This window comes from Chrysemys picta, chromosome 6 (genome assembly GCF_011386835.1).
Source record: "Chrysemys picta bellii isolate R12L10 chromosome 6, ASM1138683v2, whole genome shotgun sequence".
In the NCBI taxonomy this organism is placed as follows: domain Eukaryota; kingdom Metazoa; phylum Chordata; order Testudines; family Emydidae; genus Chrysemys; species Chrysemys picta.
The window spans coordinates 44,528,892-44,546,337 of record NC_088796.1 but is presented as its reverse complement, the minus strand read 5'-3'; the positions used below and the strand labels follow the sequence as shown (position 1 = coordinate 44,546,337).

The 17,446-nt window shown below is 43.8% G+C and overlaps 2 protein-coding genes across 6 annotated transcripts in view; both read right to left on the bottom strand.

Annotated features, from left to right (window-relative positions):
- LHFPL2 (LHFPL tetraspan subfamily member 2) overlaps positions 1 to 17,446 on the bottom strand; it is a 219,719-nt gene that overhangs the window by 109,054 nt on the left and 93,219 nt on the right. For all 5 annotated transcript variants that reach the window (XM_065550072.1, XM_065550071.1, XM_065550069.1 and 2 more), the window contains one exon: positions 11,901 to 11,966. The gene's annotated coding sequence lies outside the window, so the exon portion shown is untranslated. The remainder of the gene's footprint in view (positions 1 to 11,900; positions 11,967 to 17,446) is intronic.
- The window catches only part of AP3B1 (adaptor related protein complex 3 subunit beta 1), a 580,418-nt gene that overhangs the window by 515,969 nt on the left and 47,003 nt on the right, over positions 1 to 17,446 (bottom strand). The window lies entirely within an intron of this gene.

The window sequence follows — 17,446 nt, the reverse complement described above, 5'->3', positions numbered from 1 at the left end:
GTATATTTATAAAAGAAAAATATTTTTAAAATCCTTTCAACCAATTTGGAGTAACCAAGCTGTGCACAAATAAATAACCTTATTTACCTTCTGAACTTATATCATCATTACTGTTATGCTCATCCCCCTCCCCCCAACACTTCCCTCCTACTGTTTATGACAGTCACTCTTGTCTTGTTTCAAATTAGATTGCAAGTTCTCTGTGGAAGGGACAAAGTATGCCAGTGTGTTTGTTTAGTGCTCAGCAAAATAAGGCCCCAATCTTGTCTAACCAAAGAGGCAGTACCACAATATAATTAATATTTATTTGTAACAACATCCACTAAGCAGCTCAGAGTATCCATTTAAAACAATGAATATCCTATTTGGGTGAGTGCTGCATAAAGCATGTCTGTATTTATCTGTCAAAACCAGAGTCCTGCACATTGTAGGATTTACTTTTCATCCCAAGGCCAGCAGGGCTGTGGAGATGATGCATACAGTCTCTCAGTTTGCAATAACTTGACCAGGATTCCCATTCAACAAAGTACTTAACTCTTGTTTAAGTTAATCTCTATAACAAAATACTTAAACACATGCTTAATTTTACACATATGCTTAAATCCTATTGACTACAAACAATGGACTTAAAATCATAGACAAAGTTAAACATGTGCTGAAGTGCTTTTCTAAATCAATGCCCAATGTAGGAGAATTTCCAGATCATAGACAGGCCACAAGTATTAGCCTCAAAATAACAAGGGTCAGAATTCTCAGTTGGAGGAAACGGAGGAGTTTGAGGTTATGCAATTAAATATCAATAGAAATTTTATACTGTGTTCATACGAAGCAGCTTTATATTTGTTTATATATTGCTTTTAAATTTTTCTTTCAGGGTTACCCATATTTATTCATCATCAAGAACTAGTCACGAGTAAAGCTTGAAGCGAGACGTTTTTGGTTTTATTTTAATTCAGTGCACATATTTTCTTCTCTACTCACCTAACTCAAAAATATCAGAATGGCCTTTCAACTTCACAAATAAATTCACTGTTTGCTGAGGTGATCTACTAGCAAATTCTGATTGCCCAGAAAATGCTGGTCAGCAGACTGATCTGGTGACCGTCTAACCAGTCCAGAACAGACTTCTTGTGGACTGTAACCATCATGTACATACACTATCTGCTGGGCAGATCCGGTCATTTCATGGAACATAGGCAGTCTGACCAACTAAGTTGCATTACATAGGTACACAAGGGCTTGTGTCCCAGAAGTTTCAGGCAGGCTATTACCAAGGTCTTTGAGTGAACCTGAAGTTTGTTGATGAAGTTCACTATAGTTTGTACTCTTTCTCTGGAGGTAAGCTCTTCCTGCTCTGGAATGTAACATGGCTCCTATGAACTCTATGCTGTGAGTTGAAGTAAGCATAGAGTTTTCACTGTTAACTTTCAAGCCAAGCATGGAAAGGAGCTTTAAGGTTACTTGAATCAAGTTAGTCTCCTGCTGGGGTAATCTTTCCCAGCTAATTTTAGTCAGTGAGATTTGGGTAAACCCAGATTCCTTGGTTCCACGAGTGAGCTGCTACAATTGCCAAGCACTTGGTGAACATCCTCAGTGCACTGGATACACCAACAGGCAGGACCCCGGTACTAGTAAAGAGATATTCCTATCAAGAATCTAAGTTATTTCTTGTGAGCCAGATGTATGAATATAAACAGAGGCATCTTCCAGGTCAAGTCAAAAGATGCCTAGTCTTGAGGATCTAACAAGGGGATTACAGAGGCCAATCATCCTGAATTTGAAACAACAGATCCACCTGTTGAGACACTGAAGGTCCTGAATAGAACATAAACCCGCTTTCTTCTTTGGAATAATAAATAATGGGAATAAAACCCCCGTCCCTTAATTCTAAGGGCATCCCCTCTGCTGAACTGAGATGCAGGAGGCTAACTCTTGGTTCAACAGTAGCTCATGAAACATACATCTGAAGAGGGATGGGGAAGGTGGGTTACGGGTAGGAAGGGACTAGAATTGTGTACTGTACAGTTGCCAACAACTTTTCAGACCCATTGTTCTGTGGTGATCCTAGACCAGGCTTCCCAAAAAAACTAAAGATGGTTGCTGTGACAGGGTGGAACTCACCACTCTGGGGCCTCCTGCTGGCTGTCCTGGGAATTAGCTCTGCTTGTCAGGGCGCCCTCCTCTGGTGGTGCCTTGCCGCTGTCATTTTTGTTCCAGAACCCGCACCACTCCCAGGACTGCGGTGTCCTCTTCAGTGACACTGCCCTCCAGATGTGCCACACTCTGTGTTCTCCCCTTCTGGGGGGTCCCTGCAATCTCCGTCCAGCCACTACCTCAGTGGTAATTACAGTCCCTTGTCCCGGGGGCACTTCCCATGTGGCTCCAGCACCCTTTTTGACTCTTGTCTCAGGGCCTCAGCCTGTAGGCCCTAGCATGCCGCCAGAAGCTCTCTCTAGCTCCCCCAGTCCCTGCTTGCAGCACTGAATTGTCCCAGATGCTGGGGCTCCTTCCTTCTGCTAGGAGCCTGGTCTTCTCCCCTAGAGCTCCAGTCAGCTACTGAACTCTTCTCTGCCCTGCAGCCCTTCTTATGAGAGCCTGCCAGACCATGATGGCTACTCCTCTCAGCCCCTTTCTAATTGGCTGCCTCCAGCGCAGCCTCCATAGGGCTGCTTTTAAGCCCTTTTCTACCAGTGAGGGGCAGCCACCCTATAAGAGTTGCCAAGAAGTGGGGGAAAAGGTAGCTTCCCCCAAAGGTTCTGCCAGGCTCTCAACTGTGATATGAAACCCATGCCAAGAGGAGTATGCTAAATGCACTGTAGCTGAGGAGGGGAAGTGGATCATCTGAATTGGAGCTTCTGGTTCTCGCTTGGTGGCTCCAATGCAGCATGTAGCAGAGGGACACTATTTATCTGAGAGGTCTGAGGTCTGGGTTATGTTCTCCTTGGGACCAAAGCTTACAAGCCTAGAGAACATAAAGTGGCTCTACAGTTCTTCATTGAGTGAAAGGCCACATCAGTCTTTGAGTAAAAGAGGTCACAGCCCTGGAACAGAAGATCTTCCATCATTTTTGGATCCTCCCTGTGTATTCCTGATGATGGGAGCCAAAAGGATCTTCACATTGTCATCAATGTGGCCATGTTTCAGCTGTATCAGACACATTGAAAGCAGCCTGAAAGAATTTCTAGCTATCAACTGCCCTCTAGCATGATAGATTTTAATTTTTCCCTGTGCTCCTGCAGGAGTCTTTCCATAAACAGGCAATTTGTCCAGGGGTGTTCCGAGGTGTTGCTTTCACCCCTGCAAAAAATGTTATCAGATCAGATAGTTGTATTTTGCCAGAGATGCCTGGTAGTTGGCAAACATATCTGGAGATTGGGAGAGAAGCCTTTTCTGAAAAAAAAATCCAGTCTCTTAATGTCCTTTTCCTTTGGCATTGTTTTTTTTTTTTTTTTGGGGGGGGGGGTGGGGGGGTCTGCTGAACTTTCCTGAACAAGGGAGCCCAGTACCAGATGCAAATAAAAGCACTCAAAATCCTTGAGCAGAATTTGGTACCACCTATCTGCCCTCTTGGAAGTGGTAGGTATTGATGCTGGAGTCTGTCACAAGACCTTTTCAGGCTCTAACGCTCTCTAGTTAATAGGCAAGGAATGTCTACCAGGCATGGAATGGAACAGAACGCCTAGCAGCCTGTGCGACTTCTCTTGCACTACCTTCCAGTGGGATGCCAAGGTTCCGGGGTTCGGCACGCTGCCTTGGCCTCCGCACCGCACTCTGATGGTGGTGCTGGTGATGCTGCGGTCGGCTTGTCCAATGCGGCTAGGGAGGGTTGGGAATACTGAACCAGCACCACCGGCACCCCCCAGTACTGCCACTGGGGAGGCCACTGTCCTTGTTGCACCGGCACCAACACTGGTGCCCCGCCGGACTCCCGTGTCAGTGGTGAGTCGACCCTTGTGGGTGACTGGCTGAAGTCCTGGTCCGATCTGGATTACTGTCCCTCCAGTGACCAGGGCGGGGCCATCTGTCTGCTGACCCTGGTGGGCAAACACTGAGGCAACGGGGAGTAACACCGCCTGTCTGAGGACTGGTACTGGGGCGAGCGAAACCGACACAGAGATCCCAAACAGTCCCTCCAAAACGGTGACCGACGTCGAGGGGACTGCTTGGACAAGGGTGACTGATGCCTGGTCGACCCACGGTTGGGCGTTTGCTGGTACTGGCAGTAAAGGGAATGGTGCCTCGAATCAGGCATCCCCATCTCATTGGGGACCTACGCCTTCTGGCTGGTGAGCTGAGGCATGGTGACCGGGGACCGAGGTCGCGGCAAAGGAGACCTGAGTCTGCAGTCCGGTGACTAAGGGTTTTCCACCAGTCTATGCTGCTGCACCTCGATGGACTTGGATGATTTGGTTGATTTAGTTGGGAATTGGTCCTGCTTTGAGCAGGGGGTTGGACTAGATGACCTCCTGAGGTCCCTTCCAACCCTGATATTCTATGATTCTATGACTTGCTCTTCAGTGCCAAGGGCAGGGCTGCGTCACTCCCCTGGCATGGCACCTGTCAGCTTTGCTCTTTAGCCACTGGAACCACTTCGGGCCCTGAAGGCCCTACTGTATTCTAGGATCTCCTGCCACTGTCCAGGGTGGGGGGCAAGTCCCTGGCCGGGATTGGGGATCCGACTGCCGCGGTACCCCCTTGGAGACCCGAAGCAGGCACATGGCCTGACGTTGATCCTCTGCCCGTAGGCCCTCGGTCCTTCAGCGCCGAAGGGCTCAGCTTCTTCTGCCGCTTCCTGGGCACCAGCGAAGGGGAGCGGTGCCGGCCGAGTCCGGTGCGGATGGCGCGCTCCGCACCGAAACCGATCCACTCAGCATGGGGTTGGCCATGCAGGACTCCAGTGTGGGACAAAGAGCCGATTCCATTAGGAGAGCCCTCAAGTGGATATCCTGCTCCTTCTGTGAGGGCGAAAGTTTTTACAAATAAGACACTGGGCAATGTGCATAACATTGTGGATGGCTTTGCACAAATGGGCCTCCCTAACTGCGGAGGGGCAATAGATGGCATGCACATTCCAATTCTGGCACCAGACCACTTAGCCACTGAATACATTAATCACAAGAGGCATATCTCAGTGGTTCTCCAGGCGCTTGTGGATCACCATGGGCATTTCACAGACATTAACGCAGGCTGGTCCAGAAAGGTGCATGACGCACGTATCTTTCAGAACACTGGCCTGTTCAAGAAGCTGTAAGCAGGGACTTTCTTCCCGGACCAGAAGATCACCGTAGGGGAAGTCAAAACGCCCATTGTGATCCTGGGAGACCCCACCTACCCCTTAATGCTGTGGCTTATGAAACCATACATGGGGCAACTTGACAGCAGCAAGGAGCGGATCAACAACAGGCTGAGCAAGTGCAGAATGACTGTTGAGTGTGCATTTGGCTGTTTAAAAGCCTGCTGGCGATGCCTGTATGAAAAGCTAAACATGGCCGATGACAATATTCCCATGCTGATAGCCGCGTGCTGTACACTCCATAATATTTGTGAAGGGAAGGGTGAAAGCTTCACTCAGGGATGGACCGCAGAGGCTCAGCACCTGGAGGCTGAGTTTGAACAGCCAGAGACCAGGACTATTAGAGGGGCGCAGCGCAGGGCCATAAGGATCAGGGATGCCTTGAGGCAGCAATTTGAAGCTGAAAGCTGGTAATATTTGTTCCTATGCTCGAGATTGCAGTGCTTGTAATGCTAGTAGATGATTGGTGCACATGATGCAAGGGGGCTTAACATAATTGTATGTTGCTTTGCAGTGCTCTTCTTGCTTTCACTTAATAGAATAAAGATTGCTTTCAAACCAACACAATTATTTTATTAAAAGACAACAACCAGAGGAGAGAATCAAATGAAAAAAATTCATCATCAGGGAGGGTGATGGGGGAAGGGAAGGTCTCAAGAGAAGGAGGGGTCCCAGGATGGCTACAGATTTGTGTATGTCCAGGGATCACACCCAACCTTCTCCTTTGGAGTACGATGCTTCAGCAGGATCCTGTACTTCAGCAGGCCCAAACTGCAGAGGGATGGGTGTTGAGAGCAGTGGGAGACCACAGTGCTCGACTGTGACGGGGCAGGAGTGGAATGCTGTGGGTAGAGTGGAGCCTGAAGTTTGATAACAGTATGTTGGCAGTGTATGTGGGGTGCATGGGAAAGAGTCTTGCGACAGCAGCTGCAGGGCAGAGTGGGCACGGAGCTGCTCGTTTCGACCCCTCCTTCTCTCAGCTGGAGCTCCATAATGTTTAAGAGCTGCTCCGTTGCTTCTTTCTAGGTGCCGCGTTCTCCTTTCAGTCCCTCTTCTCGCTGTCCTGCCACTCCTTCAATTCCTGTTTCTTGGCGAGAGAGTGCATCATAACCTCATGGAGAAAATCCTCTTTAGTTCTTCTTGGCCACTTTCTAATTCTGCGCAGCCGTCCTGCCGCCAATAACAAAGAGGGAGGCTCGGCTCCAAAGGTCATCAAGCAATGTGAAGTTTAAATGCAACATTTTACAGAAGCAGTATTATTTGCAACACAGCCAACACTGATTCAGTGCTTTAAAATGCAGCCAGTACTCACACACCTGTCATTAACTGGCTGACCCCAGGCAAACACAAATGAGCCACAAGACCCCCAAAATGGTGAGTAGCCGCAGGGGCAGGGTAAATCACTCTTCCCGCACTGGACATGTGGCTCTTGGGGAGACTTTAGGGAGGGCCTGATATTCATTCCAATCCCCACATTTTCCACAGGATGTGATCACTATGGAAGATATCTCGCTACTGAGGGTGAGCAGGGAATCAAGGGAGGGTCTTCTCCAAGTCTACGACTTCCGTCCTGGCCCCTATGCGGCTCACCTGTGTGCAGCAATGGTCCCCCACCCTGTGTCGGCACAGTGGTGCGGGAAAGTTACCGTTAACGGGGCAAGAAACAAAGCAGCTCTGCAGAGGAGATTCCCATGAAGTGAGGGAGTCAATCAACACCCTGTTCCACTGCTGAGAGTAGGCATGCAGTGGGAGACAAGCCTGCTTTCTGCAACCCTCCAGCCCCCAACAACTCGCTTCAGCAATTCCCAAAATCAGATTCTCTTATAAGGGCCTCCTCTCCTGTTTGCGCTTTGCCTAGATCCAACTGCTGTGACTGCCTAGGCTCCTCCAGGGTAGAAAAGAGCTCCTGGCTGCATGCATCTCTGACCTCTGAGTCTTCCTCTGCCTCTGGGTTCTCCTCCCACTCTTCATCCAAGATTTCCTCCTCCTGGCTCAGTCCACTCTTGACTGGCACGCAAGCCAACGAAGTATCCCGAGGGGCCTTAGCAGTGAAGGTGGGGTCGCCACCGAGTATCATGTCCCGCTCTTTGTAGAACCAGCAGCTCGTGGGCGCAGCACCGGAGCAGCAGTTTGCCTTCCGCGCCTTCTGGTAGGTGTTCCGCAGCAACTTCACTTTTATCCTGCACTGCAGTGTGTCCCGGTCATGGCCCCTTTCTATCATCCATCGTAAAATCTGTTCATAGGTATCAAAATTCCTATGGCTGGAGTGCAACTAGGACTAGTGTGACATTACTGATATAATCTGGGACCATATAGAACATGGTTGAAACCAAAGTCCTGTAGTGGCACCAAATCTTGTATAAAGGGGGTCAAATGAGGTGTCTAAGACAAGGTTATGATTTACTGGTTATAATTATGCTGTCTACATGCATGTATCAATTTTGTAGTTGAAGTTATAAATATTGGCTCTAAACTGTCTGTATTTCAAACTTATGCTATGCTTCTGGGAGACATCCCAGACAAGTTGGTGTTAGCTCTGCCTAGCCTGCTTGATGGCCCATTAAGGACCATCAGCTATACAACTGACCCATGGAGAGAAGGCAAATACGCCTTGTAACTCAGCAAAGTATGCAAGAACTTGCCCATGTGACTCCAGACTCCATTTTGCTGTAATTTTCCACAGTAAGAACAAAGGTGTTTTCTTACACCTGGAAAAGACTATAAAAGGCTGATGCCTCGTCTCCATTTTGTCTTCAATCCTGCTTCCTACCTCTGGAGGGACTTTGCTACAAACTGAAGCTCTACACAAAGGACTGAATGACCCATCTCAGCTGTGGATGTACTCCAGAGACTTGATTTTAAACCTGCAGTTTATTCTATCACTGCTACAAGCCTGAACCAAGAACTTTGCCATTAGTGTATGTAATTGATTCAATTTAACCAATTCTAGCTCTCATCTATATCTTTTTCCTTTTATGAATAAACCTTTAGATTTTAGATTCTAAAGGATTGTCAACAGCGTGATTTATGGGTAAGATCTAATCTGTATATTGACCTGGGTCTGGGGCTTGATCCTTTGGGATCAGGAGAACCATTTTTCTTTTACTGGGGTATTGGTTTTCATAACCATTTGTCCCCATAACGAGTGCTACTGGTGGTGATACTGGGAAATGGGAGTGTCTAAGGGAATTGCTTGTGTGACTTGTGGTTAGCCAGTGGGGTGAGACCAAAGTCCTCTTTGTCTGGCTGGTTTGGTTTGCCTTGGAGGTGGAAAAACCCCAGCCTTGGGCTGTAACTGCCCTGTTTTAAGCAATTGGTCCTGAATTGGCACTCTCAGTTCGGTCCTGCCAGAACCGCATTGTTACAACTGGACAGTCTCCTCTCCCCAAATGCTGATGAGGTCCAGCAGCTCGGCTGATGAGGTCCAGCATGCTCCAAGCGGGGGATCGCCTGGTGCATGGAGCAGGCATGGCCACCTGGAAAGATGCGCTGAGACCACTGCACGCATCACTGAGCAAACAGGAAGGGGACTTTCAAATTTGCAAAGGAATGTACAGGATGGGGGTGACGCTTGGTCACCTGAGGTCAGGGCAGTAGAGTTCAAACCGATGACCAGAGAGGTGAGAACAGGCATTGTGGGACACCTCCCGGAGGCAAATCGCAGCACTGTAATCGTCATTGTGTCTACACTGGCACCACTGCGCTGTGGCCCCGTCACGGAATGCTGTATGCCTCTCGTTGGAGTAGGTTTTTTCGAGCGCTACAACTGCGCAGCTTCTGTACACTAAGTGGCTTGGCAGTGTGTACACCTCGGGAGTTAAAGTGCAGAAAGCTGCTTTACTGTGCAGAAACTTGCCAGTGTAGACAAGGTCTGTGTAACTGTCTGGATTTTAGAGCACTTAGAAGAGTCAAGTTTAAAGCAAATAAAATAGCTAAAGGGTTTCCACTCCTCCAGTTTTTTTGTATTGGTTCATGCATAGTGTAAAAAATGTACATTTTCTTAAATACTGTTTTCGGTTTGGGTCCCCCAAAGATTTAGTGGGTGCCATTTACTACCTTGGGTAAAACTCAACAGATTGAGACCATTTTGACCCAATCACATAAATAGTTTGATCTTTAGCTCTGGGGTGAAAATCCCACCTAGAATTTTTTTTAAATGGTTATTTTGGGGGGCTTACATCTCCAGAACTGCTGGCTCAAATGACTCCAAATTTGGGTCACTAACCTTACCTTGCACCCTTCCGAGACACAACAAAGAAAACTGACTAAGCATGTCGATTTTAGAAGACAATGTCTTAAAACAGATGTCATGATGCAACCTTAACTATAGTGACACTTCCACACCACTATACATTTACTTTAGGAAATAATCGTATGCAGTTCTAGATGATGTTCCTGTTGGTAAACTACTTATACTCCTCCCCACCAAAAAGTTTGGGATTAATCCTGTTTTTAGAAAATAAACAAACAACAAAAATCACAAGCATATAGCTATCCAGAGGCCATAATAGAAAGAGGGAATATGAAAAAAAATAGGCAAGGGATGCTCATTATCTTTCATTTGTGTTGCCCTTGGAACTCTAGCAATAGCAATAAGGAGTGGAAAGCTAAACTAACAAATTATGACCTGTAGGATATGAATGCAATAGCCTAAAACATCAGAATACAGAGGGTAATTAAAGATGCACCTTGATGACACAGATGGGTACCTTTTGAACCAAACACCATTATCTATTCTATTTATCCTCAGTCAGAGTGGTACATGCAATAATATCTGTAAATGCTAAAAGATGGGAGGGATTGCAAACACTGTGAAAGTCAAGTTTAATCATAGAAACGTAGGACTGGAAGGGACATTGAAAGGTCATCTAGTCCAGTCCCTTGCACTGTGGCAGGAATAAGTATTATCTAGACCATCTCGACAGATGTTTGTCCAATCTGCTCTTAAAAACCTCCAGTGACAGAGACTCCACAATCTCCCAAAGTAATCTGTTCCAGTGCTTAAACTATGCTTACAGTTAGAAAGTTTTTCCTAATGTCTAACCTAAATCTCCCCTGCTGCAATTTAAGCCCATTACTACGTGTCCTGTCCTCAGCAGTTAAGAACAATTTACCATGCTCCTCTTTATAACAATCTTTTATGTATTTGAAGACTGTTACATCCCCCTCCTCCACCGTCTTCTCTTCTCTAGACTAAACAAACCCAATTTTTGCAATATCCTTGTAGGTCATGTTTTTTAGACCTTTAATCGTTTTTGTTGCTCTCCTCCGGAAATTCTCCAATTTGTCCATCTTTCCCAAAGTGTAGTGTTCAGAACTGGACACAGTTCTCCACTTGAAGCCTTATGAGCACTGAGTAGAATGGAAGAATTACTCCTCATGTCTTCCTTACAACACTTCTGCTAAGACATCCCAGAATGTTGTGGGTTTGTTTGTTTTTTATTTGCAACTGTATTACATTATTGATTCTCATTTAGTTTGTGATCCACTATAACCTCCAGATCCTTTTCTACAGTACTCCTAGGCAGTCATTTCCTGTTTTATATTGTGCAATTCCTTCCTAAGTGGAGTACTTTGCATTTCTCCTTATTGAATTTCATCCTATTTATTTTAGACCATTTCTCCAGTTTGTCAAGATCATCAATCCTAACCATCATCTTGATAAATTAGGGCAGTGAGCTGAAGTCAAATACGATTCAGTAAGGATAAATGTAAAGTTGGTTCACATAATTTAATATGATACTCAAGTATATGACACTACCAAAAAGGCAAAAGTATAAGATGTATAGTGTGCATGGAAATTCTCCTCTACTCACCACCAGTTAATTCTCAATTGGAGCAACAAATTTCTTTTGCATCATTTTTTTAAAAGTACCATATTGGAGAGAGTTAAGATTTTGTAAGATGCTTACAAAAATTTCTTCAATAAATTTCAATTAATAATGAATTTTTAAAAGCTTATTCCTCCTGTGTTGCCACACGAGACATGAGGGATTTTCAATAGAGAGGAGAGGATACATGAGATGATAAATCTTTAAAAAGAGACACAAAATAAAAGTTTAAGAACCCTGAAATAAATATAAAGTTTCTATTACAAGTAAACTCAGTTTGCTGTAATTCCTTAACTCACTCTGTATTTATAGGTATGTTCCATCAGAACTATTTTCACAAATGTTAAACAAAAATTATTTATCCTATATACTTTCATGACTCTTGTAATTTCATATTCAGGCACCAGTTATACTAAATACAACACATCTCAACATATACTAGTGTTGCACCAGGTGCTGCTGTAACTCACCTATTTGAAATATTTAGGTTCAATCATTCAAATACGAGATTTTCTAATGCATTGAAAACTAAGGCTTTTTATTCCTTTATTTATTTTTGTTAAGTAGTCACCAAGTTCTTGTCTTCTGTAACTTCCTTAAAGCTTTGGTGTACTCTATCAGTGCTTATGATCAGATGAATGATATTTAATGCTAAAAAGGGATCTTTTAAATGAGAAGAATCTAGCCATCTTCCATCTATTAAGTAGTTACCCAACTTCAAGGCCTCACAAAACATGGAAACAATAGCTAATGCAATCTGAATTTCTTTTACTCACCTGTGTTATAACTCAGACGACCACTTTAAGGGAATCTGGTTGACCACTTCAGAAGACCAGCAACACCTGGAGAAAAATTTGAAATGTAAGAAAGTTATTATAGAGCCAAAAATACTAACCACACAATTTATGATTCCTAATAGTCCCTGGAATTTTAAAACTTTTCTTATAAAAGGCTGCACATGGTTAATGTTTCACTAGTATAACATTTCTACTTCACCAAAAAAATGCAACATTTTGGACACCACTCCAAACCACTGATGAACCAAGAAAAATAAGCATGTTTGAAAGAGTAATGTATAAACCATTAAGTATGCTCAAGAACATGCCTTTGCCATTCCCTTCTACCACGTTAAGAATTTATGCAGAGGTTTTCAAATATGGCTAAGGGATTTGCATGCCCAATACCCATTTAAGTTAATGTTTCTATTTAGGTGACATTTATGAAAAATTTGAAAAACTTTCTAAAATGGGAAAATATAATTAATCTAAACAGTGGACTGTGACTTCAGGTACAACTCTGCAAGCTTCTGGACACTTCCTGGAATGTGAAGAACACCCTCAATTTCCAGGATATGTTTAGTAGGATTGGGTTCATTATGACTTTTCTCTCATTTGCAGAAGGAAAATGAGGTGATGAACTTGCTGAACAGTAGTAGGTCAGCAGAAGGCAGGGCCATGAATCTGTTGGAGAGATATAAGTTGCTGGGTGGGAAATGTTCCATGGCAGTTGTGAAGAGTGGCTCACACAGAAGCAGGCTATGTGGGACCTCTGACCAGAGAGAGGTGCTGAAGTCACTTGGTACAGTAAAATGAATATTGGAACCCCCTCGAGGGACTAGTCTTGCAGCACTTCAGGGGCAGCTCATCAGCCCAGGCAAGTGAGGCACAGCCTAACCAAGAATTCCCAAAAGTTACAAAACATATTGTGTATATTCCTTTTTTATTTAATTCATAAATATATACAGATTGAAGGACAAATTGTGATTTGATTTAAATGTCACAACTCACTCTCTCCAGTCGCAAAACGCAATGCCAAAGAGTTTGAAGAATGTAATGCTGCGTAAGGCTCAAACCTTGGTATAGCTAATAGTGCAAGAAGCTGACTTGTTACCATGACAATTTCCCACACCCAGGAGTCACTTTAAAAGGGGTCTGCTGTGGTAACTACCGCTTGGTGAGCCCATAGGAGGACTGCAGCAGTTGAGCCCAGGCTGCAGGGGACTTGCAAGGGCCGGGGGGCGTCCTGGCCCTCTCTCCCATTGGGGGGGGGGGGGTGCCATGCATATACATGAGGAGCTGCCGCCGAGCCCTGGAACTGCCTCATGCTCTTCTCCCATGCCAGCCCGGGTAGCGGTGGTGGCAGCTCCAGTTCCACGTCTTGCTTCTTAACTATAAATCAGGTAAGCTTTTAATAGCTACTAATTATACATCAGGTGGGGGTGGAAATAACTACTTTGTGATTTGTGCCTCACCTGTCAAAGTCAGCAGAGCATTAACTAAAATAAATTCAGATTATTCCAACTGTTTAAGGATGTAAAGTTCTATCGTAAAAAGAAAACAACTGTGTTTAGATAGGAACATGCCAGCTAATCTTCTGAAAAAAGGTTCAGCAAACTACTGAACCATATACTATTTTAAGCATCTGAATTCAATAGGATTATTGACATGAGTAAAACCAAGCAATATGTTTAAGTGCTTTCCTGGATCGGGTAACAGAGAGTCCTGTGGCACCTTTAAGACTAACAGAAGTATAGGGAGCAAACCAACAGAATTCCACTGGCCATCACCTACAGTCCTCAGCTTAAACCTCTCCAACGCATCATCAGTGATCTACAACCCATCCTGGACAATGATCCCTCACTTTCACAGACCTTGGGAGGCAGGCCAGTCCTCGCCCACAGACAACCTGCCAACCTTAAGCAGATTCTCACCAGCAACCACGCACCGCACCATAACAACTCTAACTCAGGAACCAACCCATGCAACAAACCTCGATGCCAACTCTGCCCACATATCTACACCAGCAACACCGTCACAGGACCTAACCAGATCAGCTACATCACCGGCTCATTCACCTGCACGTCCACCAATGTTATATATGCCATCATATGCCAGCAATGCCCCTCTGCTATGTACATTGGCCAAACTGGACAGTCACTACGCAAGAGGATAAATGGACACAAGTCAGATATCAGGAATGGCAATATACAAAAACCTGTAGGAGAACACTTCAACCTCCCTGGCCACACAATAGCAGATGTAAAGGTAGCCATCTTACAGAAAAAAACTTCAGGACCAGACTCCAAAGAGAAACTGCTGAGCTCCAGTTCATTTGCAAATTTTGACACCATCAGATCAGGATTAAACAAAGACTGTGAATGGCTATCCAACTACAGAAGCAGTTTCTCCTCCCTTGGTGTTCACACCTCAACTACTAGCAGAGCACCTCACCCTCCCTGATTGAACTAACCTCGTTATCTCCATACTGATTTATACCTGCCTCTGGAGATTTCCATTACTTGCATCTGAAGAAGTGAGGTTCTTACCCACGAAAGCTTATGCTCCCAATACTTCTGTTAGTCTTAAAGGTGCCACAGGACCCTCTGTTACTTTTTACAGATTCAGACTAACACGGCTACCCCTCTGATACTGGATCGGGTGTTTACTCTTCATGCAGACACAATGCTATGGAAGCAATGTGCTCAGCATCGTGCAGTACCAGGAAGCAAGGATTAATATATTATAGGAAGGGGTGGGGAAAGGACCCATCAGGAATGCACATGAAGGGGGGGGGGGAAAGAGAAGCTCTTGCCAGGGCTTTGGAGCTGTGCCCCGGCTCCGGTCCAGCTCCAGGTAAAAACCTGCAGCTCCACTGCTCCAGCTCCGGACTCCTCTTCAAAAGCCTGCATGACTCCTAATTTGGTTTGAAAATGTGTGAAATAAACCATTTCTCCCTTTCCACTAGATTAGCTGTAAATTTTGCTGCACGGTTTACTCCACCACAACCACCAAGAGGAAAACATTTAATCCTTCATTTTCAGCTATTTAACTATTTATGCATTAGTAAAGAAGAAACATTTTAGCCTAACCTTTAAGGACAAACCAATAGTCTTCTAATTCTACATCAGGCAGAAATATGAATTTAAAACTCTATTCACAATCTTAACAAGAAAAGGCATATATGCTTGTTACTATTAATGGAAACCCAAACATCTTGATTAGTACACCTCTACCCCGATATAATGCGACCCAATATAACACAAATTCGGCTATAACGCGGTAAAGCAGCGCTCTGGGGGTAGGGGGGGGCAGGACTGCGCACTCCAGTGGATCAAAGCAAGTTTGATATAACGCGGTTTCACCTATAACACGGTAAGATTTTTTGGCTCCTGAGGACAGCATTATATCGGGGTAGAGGTGTACTACTGCTATACACAGAATTTCTACACAATGGGAGCTGGGATCAGTATGTAACAACTTTCTATCACAGTCAGTCTTTTGTGCAAAATGAAGCAAGTAACACAGATATATCCTCTATTTTAACACATCCCTTTCAAGTAGCTTTTTCTTCATACATAAGCCATGGCAGCACTGCACATATGGTACTATGTCAAAAGGAAATATCTAAATGTGAAGAAAAATGTATTTCTTTCATGCAAGTTTGTTGACACGGAACAGAAAGCTAGTCCAGTCACTAAAATTACATCACACTGTACAGAAACAACTTATTCAATGGGTTCTCCTTCTGGCATCATTTTAGTACAGTACAAAACTGAAAGGAAAAAAAGACCTCTCTACTGAATAGCTCTCATCAAGGCTAGCTTCAGAAACAATAGCAAAACAGAAAAAAAATATGTTTTGATTAGGTGAGGGACTCTACTGGCATATTAACAAAACACTAGTTGTTTGGATGTTCAACAACAGAAAATGTTAACAGCTCCAGGCGTACAGTGGATATTTTAAAATGTCTTGTCATCTATTACGTGGACTTTTCACCTCTGTTTTGCCACTCAAAGATACACTTAATTTTATTTTCCTTTAACCAGGTAAGGTACATTATAATGAAAAGATAAAAACAAGAATTGAAGTTATATTGAGCTAGAAAAGTCTATTTTATATATGTATGCAAAGTCAAATCAGCATACAGAAAACATCAATGTTATAATTTACAAGTTATATCAGTAACAAGAAAAAATAGATAGAACTTTTGCACTTCTCTTTAAAAGGAACACATAATACTAATTGATGCAATCTTTCACCTGAATACACCTGCTCTGAACTTGCAGCTAATGCAATCCAGATGTGACTATAATAAACTGCTGATTAATGTCCATAATCCATATTCTCCCACCACCACACCTCATCCAAAAAATAGGCATGGCATATATTTACACATCGTTAAAAGAGTTTAACCAAAGATTAAAATTTTACAATCCTTGTGATTCCCACAAAACTAAAGAGAATAAATACTGAGGCATTAACAGACCTACATTGTGAATGTGAAAGATCCCGCTCAGTGTGTTACCTAGTAAAATAAACATCTGGCTGACCACTGCATTAAGTTACTATATTTTCTTTACAAAGAAGCCAAAATAAACTATTTGGGGGTAAAGATGGACAAATTTAGCAGTAAAGCTTTCCTTTAAATGAATGTTAATTTTTACACTTGATTTAGGTCTACATTTATTAAGCTTAAGCATATTAGTTTGAAAATCTAGAATATGAAGCATTAACTAAGGCTCCAATCCAGCATGCACTGAAATCAATGGGAGTGGAAAAGTGACCCTATGCTTAGATACATTCATGACTCCATACAAACAGTAATTAGTTAATCTTTACAATATGCTTCTTAAGTATTATTATCCTCATTTCACAGGTGGGGAAACTGTAGCAGAGAGATTGAATTTGCCATGGCTGCATAGTGAGCAAAGATCAGAATTCAGAACTTTTTGATTAATAATGCTGCATTCATATCTTTAAAGCACACAGCAGCCTAACAGTACAATGCCTATTGTTACTGACCTCTCTATCATTGCCAAAAAGGGTTACTATAGTGATGTGGATCTCTGTCCGAGTGGAACTACAATGACCAATTCATCTTAGGACTCAACTGGGTCACTGACTGGCCACTGTAGCTGCTTGGTTACTACCAACATGGGCCAGATTGGAAGAGGCATCTTAAAATGATGAATCTCTCTGTACCCCATTGCCAAATCACTTGGGCAATCCAGTACTTTGGTATAATCCTCACTAGTGATATTTATCCATGTTCTGCGTAACAATCTAGAATCTCTCAATAGCCTTGAGAGGGATAGCTCAGTGGGTTGGGTCAATAGCCTTGAGTTATTCTTCTGTGTCTTTTCTTTACAAGTCAGTTGCGCCTTTAAAAAAAAAAAAAAAGTCCTATTTTCACAAAACTGTTGCACAAAACTTCCAGATGTCCTGGTTCAATGAAGCCCTAAGGAAGTACTTAAGGAATGAAGTTCTCTGCCTTCAGAAATTGGATTGGAATGGCTCTGAGATCTCAGAACAAAATAGTTAAA